Below are 14,092 nucleotides of genomic sequence, written 5' to 3'. Positions count from 1 at the left end.
CACTAGCAAAAAACTTCAAAGTAGAAGTTTAGCTAAAGTGGTAGAGCATCTGCCTTGCAGGATAAAGCTAAGCAAGTGTATGGGACCCTGAGTTCAAGCCCCAGTACTTGTACACACACACAAAAGGAAAATAAACTTTGTTTAATTCGTTCATCTTTTCAGCAGCTAGATCAGAAGTTCTGCCACAGAAAGGCCTTCCCTGGCCATATGACCTAAAATATTAACTTCCTCTCAGTTCCTTGATTTTTCCTCAGAGCAGGTCTCAGTTTGGGCCTCCCTCTGAAGGGTGTGAGCTCCAAACTCACTCTATTTTATAGCATCCTTTTTTCTAGCAGCACCTAGTCCCCATTATTGAAAACCAGAAAATTGGACCTCCTTCTGAGCAGAGCAGTTTGCAAAAAGGGTCGCCCTCTTCTCTGGGTCAAGTAGCCCAAATAGAGCTGACAGCTGAGGATTTTAGCTCATACAACTCTCAACCACGGGAAGGTAAACTGAGGACCTTCCCAGGATAAGAAGTAATTCCTGCGTGAGCAAAATGTATCAATCAATGTCACAACAGGAAGGAAACTATTCAGAATATATCTTCCCTTCCCCTCTCCTCTTCTAGCTCTCAAGAGGATTTTGAAAAAAATTGGATTTAAGTGTGGTTATTTTTCATATCTTCCCAGAGTCACTTGTTCAAAGCTGCACACCAGCCCAGGTTGCCCACAATAGGAACTCCACCTTAGGAGCCCAGCTTTAATCTTGGACCTCTTTCATCACTCTTACAATATAGGATGCACCCAACAAGGGAAGGGGCTTCAGGGGCTTTATCCTCCTCCCACAGACAAGTTAGTTCCAGAGGGGAAAACTGACCTGGCCATCGACTGAAAGTGAACCAGAATAGGATGAGCTCAGAGTGAGCCCTCCTAATGGGAAAGTCACAACCATTAAGTTAGATAATATATAATAAAGGGTTGCCTGTCTGTGGTGGCTGACACATGTAATCCTAGCTATTCAGAAAGCTGAAGTATGAGGACTGGGGCTTGAACTCAGAGCCTGAGCCCAAGGCTAGTGCTCTACCACTTGAACCGCAGTACCACTTCCAGCTTTTTCAGAGTTGGTTATTGAGATAAGATTCTCATGGACTTTCCTGGTCAGGCTACCTTTGAACCACAATCCTGAATCCTCAGCCTCCTGAGTAGCTTAGATTACAGGTGTGAACCACCAGTGCCCACCTGGCCCCCATTTTTCAGATGTACCTCACCTCATTCTCTTTCTCACTCAGAACCAGCCACACACCACTTCCTCCTGATATGGGGTTTATTCCAGCCCTGAGACTTTCACCCTAGCTATTGCCTCTGTCACATGCCCCCAAAGCTGGCTCCCTCTCAATCTACAGGTCTTGGCTTCAGTGCTACCTCTTCACAGAAACCTTTTCTCTATGTATGTGGATTCTGGGGTTTGAACGGGTTTGAAATCAGGACCTGGTCACTGTTGCTTATCTTTTTAAAATCTTAAATATAGTATTCTACCATTTGAGCCACAGTTCCCAATTATGCTTTATTGCTAGTTCATGGGAGATAAGAATTTCAGAGACATTTTTTTGTTGAGACTGACTTTGAAACATGATCGTCAGATCTTAGCTTCCTGAGTAGTTAAGATTACAGGTGTTAGCCACCAGCACTTGACTCACAAGGACTCTTTCTGGCACTCTCACCTGCACTATTTATCTTTCTATAGTTGTTTCATATATTGGTTTATTGACTTTTTACTTGGTTTCCACAAATAAATGATCAGTTGTGTCTTGGGTAGGTTCCCTGTCTGCTCCTAGCCTACATTTTGGATCATTCACACCTGACATGCATCTGATGAATGGTGAATCTCTCCACCCACTGTCCCCTTTTACTTTCCTTTTTTTATTATTTGTTGTATGGTCTTTGGCCTTGATATCAGGGTCTGGGCATTGTTCCTGAGTGTAATCCTAGGTTGTTAATGTTAGCTTCTTGGGAGGCTGAGATCTGAAGACCGTATGTCAAAGCCAGTCCAGATAGAAAAGTCCCTGAAACTCATCCCCATTTAACCACCAGAAAACTGGAAGTGGCATTGTTGTTCAAGTGGTAGAACACTATCTCCTACTTGTAATTGCTTGCAAACATTAGTTCCTCTGGCTTCAGTAGCCAGCCTTTGGATTGAGACATGATCTCTCTATGCAGCCTTGGCTGTATAGGGATTATCCCTCCTATAATTCGTTTTTGAGTATAATTCTTGCAATCTTTCACATCCCAATAACAGGTCCCTGTGCTCTCAACTGCTATTATCTTTGATGTCTTATAATACTCTCCACCCCTTTCTCGAGAATTGCTCTGCTCCTGGGCCTGAATACTGCAGCATATTCTGAGAAGAGTGGTAGCTATTCGCTAGCCACTCCAATCCTGCCCAAACTCCGCCTAAAATTATACTTTGGTCTAATTATGAGGCTACCCAGAAGGAAGGGAATATTCTGCTAACCGCCCTCCTCCAGCCCTGCTTCTTAGTAGACAGTTTATGATCTCAAATTGTGGCTCCCCAGAGAGGAATCTTTCACTGCTGCTTAAAAAGAAAGACCAGGCAAGGGAAACAACACAGAATCCTGGCCTGGAACTGTGCTAGGACTGGGGTTCTTCTGCAAGAAACAGAAGGGAATGGCAGGCAGAGTGGTACCTAAGCCTCTCTTCAAAGGTGACTGCTTGACATTATAAAGCAATTGAAACTCAGATGACAAGATGTAATGGTTAAGCCAGGTAAGTACACTGGCTCTCCTTCTATAGGGAGAGGTAAGTTGGAAAGATCTGCAAGAGTTGGGCACGGTGGCACTGTTGAAGGTACTCTTTTTACTTGGACAGCCTAAGTTTTCTTTAATTAAAAGGTACATGCCCATGGCATAATTGAATGATCTGTCCTGTATAGATCCCTGGATCTCATATAGGTAGTACCTCATGTCACACATTAAGAATGATGGGTTCCAGCTTGTTGAGTCTTGGCTCATCAGAACACAGGGAATATTGTGCAACTTGTTTAAGCTATGGGTGCTCCATTATTTGTTCAATATTTGTCTCTCCCTCAGGTCCTCAATTACCAGTTGGCAGATTACATTTTGTCCTCAAACAGACAGTTTATATGGACCAACATATTTGGCCCTCAGAACTAGTGACTCTACCTGGATAACATCCTCCCCTCAAAGGGAAATCTTCCTGTTACAACAAAATATAAAAAGACACCTAAGCTCCAGATTTCCACCTTGTAGGCATATTTTCTTTTTCCAATTGTGGGGCTTGAACAGTGTCCTTGAGCAATTCAACTCAAGGCTAGAACTCTACCAATTGAGCCACTGTGCCACTCCCAGTTTTCTAGTGGATAATTGGAGATGAATATCACAGACTTTTCTGACCGGGCTGGCAATGAACCATGATCCTCAGATCTCAGCCTCCTGAGTAGGTAGGATTACAGGTGTGAAGCCAGTTCCAGCCATCATTTCTTTCTTGCAGGAACATTTCAGGGGTATGGAATAGCACAACACCACATAAATTTGTCAGCAGCTGCCCCGGGGAGAACCAGATTAGACCAAAATAACTAACCTTGATATTGCCTTTGCTGTCCAAAAGGATATTGTTGGGCTTAAGGTCTCAATGTGCGATTGTGTTCTGCTGTAATTAGTACAATTTGTTTGAAGAATCTCCTGGCTTCAACTTTATATAAGTGGTGGGATTTTCAGATAGACTTCAGAAGGTAGCCCCTAGTGGCCAATTCCATGAAGAGATATACATACTCTTTTTTCTCCATCACCAGGTACAACTTGATGATGTGTCTGGGCCATCCAGCCTTAAAAATGTCCATCTTATTCTCTATTCAATGCCTGGAGGACTCTCCCATATGACGTATTTTAAATTGCCATCTCGGTGTCTGTGAAGTGGTGATGGGACAGTTTCACTCAGGTAACTTGGTCAAGGAGTTCTTTTGTCTGGTATTGTTTGATGATCTCCTCCTTCAAGCAGCTCGGGGATGATTCTTTGTATTCTGCGATCCTCCTGCTATGAAGGCAGGTAGCAAGTCTCCGAAAAATTAACTCAATAAAATAATGGGAAACCCGGCAAAAAGTAAAAAAGAAATACCAAAATCCAACCAACAAAAACTGCAACCAAACAGATCATCAATCTAGCTTTGAGTTAATCCAGCAGCTTACCAAGCGAGAGCTCCCAGCACTGTTAACTGACAAATGTTGGGGCACAGTGGCTTCCTATATACCCTACATGACCTATCACAATGGAGCAATCACAACTGTGCATAGTGACATCATGGGGGAAATGGACAAATCAGATTCAGACCAAGTGAGGTCAGAGAAAAAGTGGACCAATTACAGCCTGCCACCATTGACACTGTAGCTCTTAGGCCTCCAAGAATGTTGCTAGAGATTCCAGGAGGACTTGAGGTTGCTATGGTTATTTTTGTGGAATTTTTGAAACCACTAATACAGTGGTCAATGTCCTCTGACCTATGAGAGCACTCCTGCATTTTACAAATTGCTTCTGTGGAGACACTAGCCAATAGCCTCCATTCTTGATGGCCACCTTATCCTATGACTTGTTCCAGGAATGACACAGCACAAAGTCCTCCATCCTTCTTAAGGACACCTGTCTCCCACAATTTACTCCTGAAGGGACAAGGTCCAGGCTGGTTCTGAGCCACAATCCTCACAATTCAGCTTCCAGAGTAGTTAGGATTATAGGCCTGAGCCTTCAGTATTTAGCATCTCTCACTTTTAGAAGAAATATATTTTTTGTTTTGTTTTGTTTTAGAAAGGGTAGTTGTAAGGTTGGGGATTTTGCTCAATGGAAGAGTGCCTGCCTGGTGAGTACAAGGCCCTGAATTCGGCCCCTACCTCTGGGGTGGGGGGAATGTTATAAAAGAAAGGTTGGTGTTAGATATGTCCTTTTCTTTTAGCACTTTGAATTTGTTGCCCTTGCTGCCTAATACTCTTTTTTCTAATGAAAAATTGGTCATAATATCATTGAAGATCACTTGTGTGTGAGGAGTTGTGTCTCTGTGCTTTGGGAGGATTGCTGTCTTTGAGTATTTAATTAGAATGTGTTTTAGTGTGGATCTATGGGATTATGCTAATTGACTTTTGTTGAGCTGCTAGATTCCTGCATATAAGGGTTCATGCTTTTAATGAAAATTGGGAAGATTTTGGTAATTATTCCTCCAAATACTATGCAGTTTTTCTCTCCTGTACATTATATATATAGATATATACACATAAATATACATTATACATTATACATACATACATTATATACATATTCACATTGTATATGTGAATACGCTAATATAAATATATATTCCTACATATTTGTATTATATATATATATTTACATACATATATTTATTTTTCACATAGCTTCTACTTTTGTGATTGTTTATGGAAGTCTAGATTCGTACAAGTTGCTTTGTCAGAGATAGAGTTAGAAGTTTCCTCTTTATATCTTGGTGAAAATAAACATTTCTTGGCAAGGATATTGAAGCAGGTACAATCTAGCCTGATTTACTGTCTCTGTCAGGTTTCTGAGCACAGGACCATTGCTTGTCAGGTTCTTCTATTGTGCACTGTGATCTTTTGCAGTGTCATGCTCTGCTTCAATGGACACCAGGCCTGCAATTAGAAGAGGAGCTGCTCCAAAATCAACCTGCTTGGTGCAAAAGTTCTTCTGGAGTGACCTTAGTAGATGCCCCTGTTCCAGGACTACCGACTGCTGACTGTGGACTGCACAAGCACAGGAACTTTTTTGACCCAAGTCAGAGGTCTGCAGTGGAGCCCGGGAGTGCTGCCCTGATTCTGGTTGTGCTAGGAGCCAGGCTGGGGGCAGAGAGACCTCACTGTGGCCTGACCTCTGGGGCGCAACAGGTTCAAGGGCTCTTTCCAGGAGACATGTGTAGTTGTAGGGAGCAGAAGCCGAGCTCCGAAGGCCCCTAAGCACATGCTGGAAAATGGAGCTGGGAGGGCCAGGCTGTCCAGGTTGTCAGGGGGCAGGCGATGAGCCTATATTAGTAGTCTTCAGGGTTCCAAATGAAGATCTAGACTTGCTTGCTATCTGGAAATGTCCCATGCTGTTGAGGGTAAAACTGCCAAGGCCCACAGTTAAAGGACAGGCTGGTGGCTGGCAATGGAATGTTGAAACTGGAGTGCAAAGACATCACAGTGGGCTCTGTGGGTTCCCTAACATTGCAGAGTAGGGATGCTGGAACCCAAGGAGATACCAGGCTCTGCTGGCTGGGCACTAGATAGACTTCTGGATGAAGCCTTGCTGGATGGACTAGCAGAATCCATGGTTCCACTCACCCACAGGCACATGAAGCTGCCTAGCATCTCCCCAGCAGATATCTTGGGGACAGCAGCTCTCCCAACTTGGACAAGGAGGTTCTGCTTGCTAGAGGATGTGGCCTATGCTGGTCATAGACAGGAAATAAGCCTGCTGCTGGAGGAAGCTTTTGCCCCTTCCAAGGCTCCTGGATCAAGAGGAGCCCTCAGGAATACGCTCATAGAAAGGCTAGTCCCCACACACAATGAGAACATCTCTAGTTGGTTTGAATCTTTGGGGGGGTCACGTCTTGGAATGCAGTGGTATTGTAAGAGGAGTGTTATTGACTCTTGTTCAACCTGAATTGAACCTTGATTCTTACAACAAAGCCTCCTTAGTAGCTAAGATTATACATGTGATCTACTGGTGCCTAACTCCATCAAAGTTTTTAAGCCCATGGCTCTTCAGGGAAATCATAGCCCTGGGTTCCTAGGAATCAAGATGCATGCTAGGTACGAAAGACCTTTGAGCCTGGCATAAGTGGAGGAGTAGAGAGGGCCCCCATGTCACTGGGTGTTGAATCAGTACAATTGTTGGCATGAACATCTGGCTTTTCTGAGACCAGAAGAAAGCTCAAACTTGCTAGATAGGCAAAGATCCAGAAGAAGGAAGGATCAGAATGCAGGGTTTTAAGCACAATTTCTGTGAAATGAAGATTCAAAAGGGAGAAGTGACTTCTGAAAGTCCCATTTATGGCAGTGGAATGAAGGAGAAACCTTAGTGCCCTGCACCCCAGGTCATGACATGCCTGCAGTCAGATCGTAAGGAAGCTAGGAGGCCTCCAAGAAGGCAGTGGCATTAAATGAGTCCTGGGATCATTCGCCCAGTGACAGATGTAAGAAGCCGCAGGCTTGGACACCACGCTGTTTATCCCAGGCTTATTGCCTTATGGTTAGTCTAGATGTCATAACAGCCTTGCTATAGATTCCTGGAACCAGAGACTGAATGACGCAGGACACTAAGCTCAATTGAAATCTGAAACGAGGACACCACCAATAATATCAAGGGAGTGAAGAGCAGGGGCCTGAAGCTAGGGACCAAGTGTAGAACCAGGCAGTGGTGGCTCACACTAGCTACTCAGGAGGCTAAGATTTTAGAATCGAGGTAAAATACCACCCAGGTATTAAATTTCATGAGATTTTTCTCGCTAATTAACCAGGGAAAAAAGCCAGGAGTGGAAGTGTGGCTCAAGTGGTAGAGCACTAGTCTTGAACCAAATGGTCAGACACAAACTCTATCTGACCCTGAGTAGTAAGGACTACATAGGAGGCTAAAGATTTGAGGATTAAGGTTTGCAGCCATCCTGTGCGAAAAATCCATGACACATCTCTAATAAAAAGCCAGAAATGGAACTGTGGCTCAACCGGTAGAGCACTAGTCTTGAAAACAAACTCTAAACTCGATTCTCACTCTGAGTGGTAAAGATTACTTAGGAAGATGAGATGTGAGGATTAATTTTTTGTTTGGGTTTTTATTAACTGTATTTTTTTTTTGTCTTTTCTTTTTTGGTTCTGGGGATCAAACTCAGGACGTTGCACTTGCTAGGCTAGCGCTTTGCCACTGAGCTACATCCCAGCCCCGTGAGGATTAATTTTTGCACCCAGCCAGGGCAAAAGAATCCATGACACTTATCCCTAGTAAAAACCAGATGTGGTACTACTTCTGTTATTGAAAATCTTGCAATTTCTCAGTGACTTTTATCTAGAACTTCTCTGTTATTTTCAAAGTTGAATGCTTCTTTTTCCTAATTATGCATTCTGATGAATGTAAAATACACAAGATTTCAATGTCAGGTTTGAAATAACTCTCACATACTTGACTAACATGAAGTGCCAATGAAATCATTTGAGCTTCATCTTCAATGGGGAAGCAACAGCCTCTGAATCATTTTTATTGATAGACAATTGAAACAGAAAAGGTTGGCTTCTTAAAATATGCTTTTTATTGTAAAAATTCTGTACAGAGGGGTTACAGTTACATGAGCAAGGTAATGAGTATATTTCCTATCAAACATTGTTGCCTCCTCCTTTGTTTTTACCCTACCATCCCTCCCCTCCCACCTCCACAACTACAATTCCCCACACCCCCCATAAATGGTAAAGTTCAGTTTTCAACATAGTGTCTTGTACATCTCATTGTTACAATGGATCAACCTATATGCCTATTTAAGCATTTTCCCTTCCCAAATTATAGAACTATATATACAAGATGCAGAGTATCGACAAGAAAAACAGTGAATACATGGGTTATACCATGGAGGAGGAACAGACAAAGAAAAAAATGACATGGTACAGAAAGGTTTGGAAAAATTTATAGTAAGGGAAGTAAACAAGCCACAAAGAAACATAGGGTCCACTGTTTCCCTTATTTGCAATGACTAGTATATATCTGGGACAAGCAAAAAAGGTCAAAAGCTATGTACATACAACCAGATAAGATGATGTTAAGCAAAATAAACCCCAAGATAGGGACACAAGTATTTTTTTTTACTTTCTTGTTATTGTTTCTAACGTATTTATAAGAGGTTAACATTTTAATGAACAGTGATATTCTGCAACTTTATCAATCAACTTCATTTCTTTCACATGTGCCCAAATTGGAGGGCTTTTTCAAGAAGATAAAAACAGAAAGAATAGGAAAATTATCGGTAGACTTCTATCTGGAGAATGGACTCATTTTATAATCAAGGAACAAAAGAATATTTCAGTGAGGAGGATATTTTTCAAAAAATCAGGGAAAGCATGAATAAAGGAAAAATGTAACAGAAGACATGTATTCTTTGCATTCTAATGCTATGTTTATTCAATAGAATATCTTTATTGTACCCAGCAAAGCATAAACACAACCTTACTTAAAATGCTACAAAGTTACAAAACACAAAATTTATAATAGTATATGTACACTGCTATGTATATAGTATATATATAGCATATATATAGTATATATATATATATATAGCATGTACTATATACAAGTATATACTATATCTATACTATACAGATATAGTATATACATAGTAGTGTAAATAAAATAAAGGCAAAAGAGAAATGGAGAGATGCAGAGTGAGCGAGCAAGAGAGAGAGAGAGAGAGAGAGAGAGAGAGAGAGAGAGAGAGAGAGAGAGAGAGAGAGAGAGAGAGAGAGAGAGAGAGAGAGAGAGAGAGAGAGAGAGAGAGAGAGGGCAATATACATATTGCCAAGGCAAACCTGCAATACCATGAATGGCAGGGAAAATGGGGTGGGGGCAAGCTTTGATAGGGGCAGCTTTGGCTCAACTTCTCTCCAATTTCAGAGTAAACACAAGGTAAAGGACCTGGTTAACAGACCCATTCATAGCAACAAACACGGTGTGGGATTCTCTCAGGGTAGAAGGGGGTCAAGCAGGGACAAGGGCCAGGCATAACAGGAAGAGCAGCTTTGTCCTTTTTCCCTGAAAGCCTCTGCCTTGAACCACCAGCAAGGGCATCCCTAGATTGCCAGTCTATACCCAGTAATCAGTGGCAAGTTGGGAATCACCAAACACTTTATGAATGGAGAAGGAATGAACTTTCTAGCCAGAAAATTACAGGCCACCTTTTTCAACAGACCCCCAAATCCACAAAAATTTGGGAGCCAGAACTGGGCTGCAGATGAACTGTCTCATCTGCTGCCTTCCCCAATATGGGATCTTTTCTTACAGCCCCTCCTGGGCTAGTGAAGTGACAAATCTGACCTGAGTTATAGGGGGAGCATCAGGTCCCTTCTTATCCGGTGGAGTTGGAGCTGAAGCTGGGGCGGTAGCCCAGGGAATAGGGGCTTTGTCTGGGGAATACTGGGCTTCAAGGGTATGATCTCCTGCATGTTGTATTTGTAGCGGTGCATGGTCTGCTCTGGTGCCTTAGCAAAGAAGGACTGGGGAGCTGGGGCACTGCTGGAAGCAGACATGCAGCTGCTGGGCTACACTGGAGCTTCATGAGAAATAGCTGGAGTAGCTGCAGAAGACAGAGCTGAAGGCTGCGCCAGACCAAGACCCAGGGTCATGGCTCCCGCTAGAATCACTCCTTCACTCAGCCCTGCTGAGGTACTTCCTGCTTGGCTAATTGTGGACATTTAATCTGTAGAGGGATCCTCTGACTTCTTTTCAGAGCAGCCTTGCCTGTATTAGAAGAAGGAGTCATCTCCCTGCCATCCCCACCTCCTCCCACTCTCCTCAGCCTATGGGGCTGAGACAGTGCTCAATGGAAGAGAATTTTGACCCCATTCCAAAACAGTCCCTCAGAGCACTATTACACAGTAGGAGCATAGATCTGCTGGAAGTGGACAAGCTCCTCATCCAGGAAGAGAACTTGTATTCAAAGAAAATAAGAAGATATTTGAAGTCACAATTGCCATCAGTCACGAATTTCCCTTAGGTAGTGAATTATTGAATGTTACAGAAGTGATAGCTCCCTTCAAGCCCTTTATCGAGCTTAGAGAATGTGTTCAAATGAAGATTTCTCCAGGCTTTCCTGTAAACTTAGATAGACCTCTGCTTCCCAGGATCACAGCCACTGTGACTTTCAACAGTTTTGAGATGATGTAGTTGATGGCTCTATCTTTACCATATCAGATAACTACAAAGACCCCCCAACCATTGTCCTGACCTTTAACATAAAAAAGATGCTATTCACCAAGAACAAGGAACGTAGAGACTCCTAGAATTAAATTCAAAAAGAAGGGACAAATGCTTTCAATAAATGGATTCACATATTGAAGTGACACATCAGTAATAGAATTGGAAGAAATGGGCCTCTAATATGAATTTCATCAAGTATTCTGATGAGTCATTTTCAGTCTTTAAAAAAAGAATTCTTTATGTGTAATTGTTTGATCTGCAGCTACCAGTGGCGTGATTTATTTTTAAAGATTTTTATTGTACTTGTTGAAATATACATGCATATGTGTGTATGTATGTATGTGTGTGTGTATGTATGTAATCTACTTATCCATTTATCTTAAATACTCCCAGACCATTCATGTAAGTCAAATGTCTTAAGATATATGAAACCCTTTAAAACTCATCATCTCACATTCATTGGGCACCAATATTGTTTCACTTCATTTTCATAAAATGTAAACTTTGAAACATTGTGTATAGTTTAGTAATTTGAATGTTTGTTCAATATAAAGAACTAGACCGAATGAGATTTCCTGTAGATGAATAAACCAAATGGTAATCATTAATAATAGTATTTATCTGTCGCTATACATTTCAGAATGCTTGTTCACAATCCAGGGAATTAGGTACCTTTTTTAGCCCCTAAGAGCACTCAATTGGGGTGCTATTTGTGTTTACCTGAATTATTTTTTCAATGGTAAATATTACTAATCTTCCTTTCAGAGAACCACTATTTTTTTCCTTTCTACATTAAGTGTTCCTGTTCATAATAAGGTATATTGAGAATGTAGAAAATCCTCCAAGTCTCAGTTCTTCAAATAATTTCCAAGTTTTAAATTTGCTTCTTCAAAGGTGCATATAAGTTTGATTAGTATGTTATTCAAAGAATATGGGTTCATTGGTATCAATTATATTTTAAAACACATATATTAGATAGCATGTAATATAGGTTTTCAATTTTTAAACAAATCTAATTTGCTAAAATTATATTTTACAAGTTATAAAGTTCAGAAGTGCATACAAGATTAAGAGTTCCCATTTTATTCTAGTCCTGTTTGTTTTTGCCAGTCCAAGGGCTTGACCTTAGATCATGGGCACTGCTCCTGCGCTTCTTTTGCTCAAGGCTAGTGCTCTACCATTTGAGGCACAGCACCATTTCTGGCTTTTTTGTGGTACTGAGGAATCAAATTCAAGGCTTCATGCATACTAAGCAAGCACTCTATCACTAAGCCACATTCCCAACCCAAGGTTCTATTTTCTTAAGTCACAGGTCAAAATCATGCACTCGCTTTTACACATACAAATGTTCATATTTATTAGAAGTTGGTTTGAAGATCCAAGAATGAGATAAATTGGGAGTATTATATGTAAGAGTTATACAATTTTGCGTCATATTATGGAGATTAGCTCAATGTTTTCTTTTGTAGTAATGAGTGTGTCAAGAATTATTTTCTTAGTGATTAGTAGTTAACATTGGTCTGGTCAGAACATGCTAGAAAATCTTTCCAAAGATAGGTGGAGGTATATAATGGATACTCCTATTATTTAGTTTCTAGCTGTGCACTGGTGTCTCATGCCTGTGAACCTAGGTACTCAGGAGTTGAAATCTATGGATTGCAGTTCAAGGCCAACACAGGCAGATTCTTATGTCTAGTTATTCCCAGAAAAAGCCAGCAGTGGCACTTTGGCTCAAGTGGTAGAGTGCTAGCCTTAAGCAAAATGTAGGTCAGGGACAGTGCCCTGGTGAGAATTAGAGACGCAGGACTATAAAAATAAAATAAAATAAAATAGTTTCTTTGAATCTTTAGCTGGATTACTACAATAGAAGACCCGTGGTTAGAGAAAGCTGAGCTCAATATCTACCTTAAAGTTGATGGTGAGAGAAACATCCTCTGTCTATGCCTCATAGCCTATCAGCTGTTGTCACCTCAGGCCATGCACAAGGGTAACAAGACTCAAGACTGTTGATAAGGCTCATGTCTCTCACTTTCCAATACCCAGATAACACTCAAATGTACTATATATGTATAAGTTTACATCTGCACACACATGCACACACAAACACAGATATCCCACTCATCCATCACAGAGCACGATAGACTACAGTTTGTAACAACATGGAAAGACTGGGAAAACATTACATTAAGGGAAGTAATCCAGACCCAGAGAACACTGGCTGCATATTTTCCCTTGTTTGTGGCAGCTAGAATGCTCCAATAAATCCAGAAGCAAATATACTGGATTGTGTGCTAAAGGTTACAGATGAATTACCTGAAGCATAGTGGACTCTATGAAGATAAGATAGTGTGATTTTTATTTTCTCTAAAGGAAGTTTTAATGGTCTGCCAAGAAAACAAAAACAAAATCTCCAAATTTTGTCAGGCAATCCATTCACTTGTTAATAACTTAGTAAAGAAGGATGCTCTCACTGGAGTGGACCAGACTGAACACAATCACACACATTTTAGTGACTAAAAATCCAAAGCCTACTGAAATCACAAATAAATGAATTTTGTTTAAAGTTTTAGTCTATTTCTATTTCCTAACTTTCCAAAAACCAAGAATTATTGTCTTACAAGGGAATATGAAAAGGAAAACATCCATTTGTGGAAATGCACATGAGGTTAGTTGTTTTTTTCTTAGAACTTTGTCTCAAAGAAAACGAAGAACTAAACTTAAATGCTGAGGAAAATAAATGTTATTACTTCATCATACTATTAAAATAATGTAAACTCTGAGCAAGGTAAACATGACAAGCAAAAATATGGCAAATAACAGAAGTTTCAGTGAAGTAAATTTCTTCATTCACATTTCCATCTTAAACCCTCCACCTCCGTGTTCCTCTAGTACACAGCTGAGAATCTGGCAGGCCTCTTAAGGAGCAGAGCAAATTGACAGTCTCCACAGAAGCCAGATGAGCAAAGTGAGTTAACAGTACCCAAGGTAGGTGTTTCAGTATGGGAAGTTGTTGGAATTATGTTCCTTTCCTTATATCCAAAGAGAGACATGTTTATACCAAGGTCAAGAAACATAGATAGAGGCTAGGAAGTAGCCTCAGTGGTAGAGTGCTTGCCTCTCATTAA

The 14,092-nt window shown here is 41.1% G+C and overlaps 1 long non-coding RNA gene across 1 annotated transcript in view; it reads right to left on the bottom strand.

The window, feature by feature from the left end:
- Positions 1-4,149, bottom strand: part of LOC138829430 (uncharacterized) — a 32,389-nt gene extending 28,240 nt beyond the window's left edge. Inside the window, exon 1 of the long non-coding RNA XR_011372602.1 lies at positions 3,597-4,149. This is a non-coding gene — a long non-coding RNA (uncharacterized lncRNA). The remainder of the gene's footprint in view (positions 1-3,596) is intronic.
- Between the last annotated feature and the right edge of the window lie 9,943 nt (positions 4,150-14,092).

This window comes from Dipodomys merriami, unplaced genomic scaffold (genome assembly GCF_024711535.1).
Source record: "Dipodomys merriami isolate MVZ:Mamm:240054 unplaced genomic scaffold, mDipMer1.0.p SCAF_1713, whole genome shotgun sequence".
NCBI classification, from domain to species: Eukaryota; Metazoa; Chordata; class Mammalia; order Rodentia; family Heteromyidae; genus Dipodomys; species Dipodomys merriami.
This window is presented reverse-complemented; position numbering and strand designations above follow the sequence as displayed.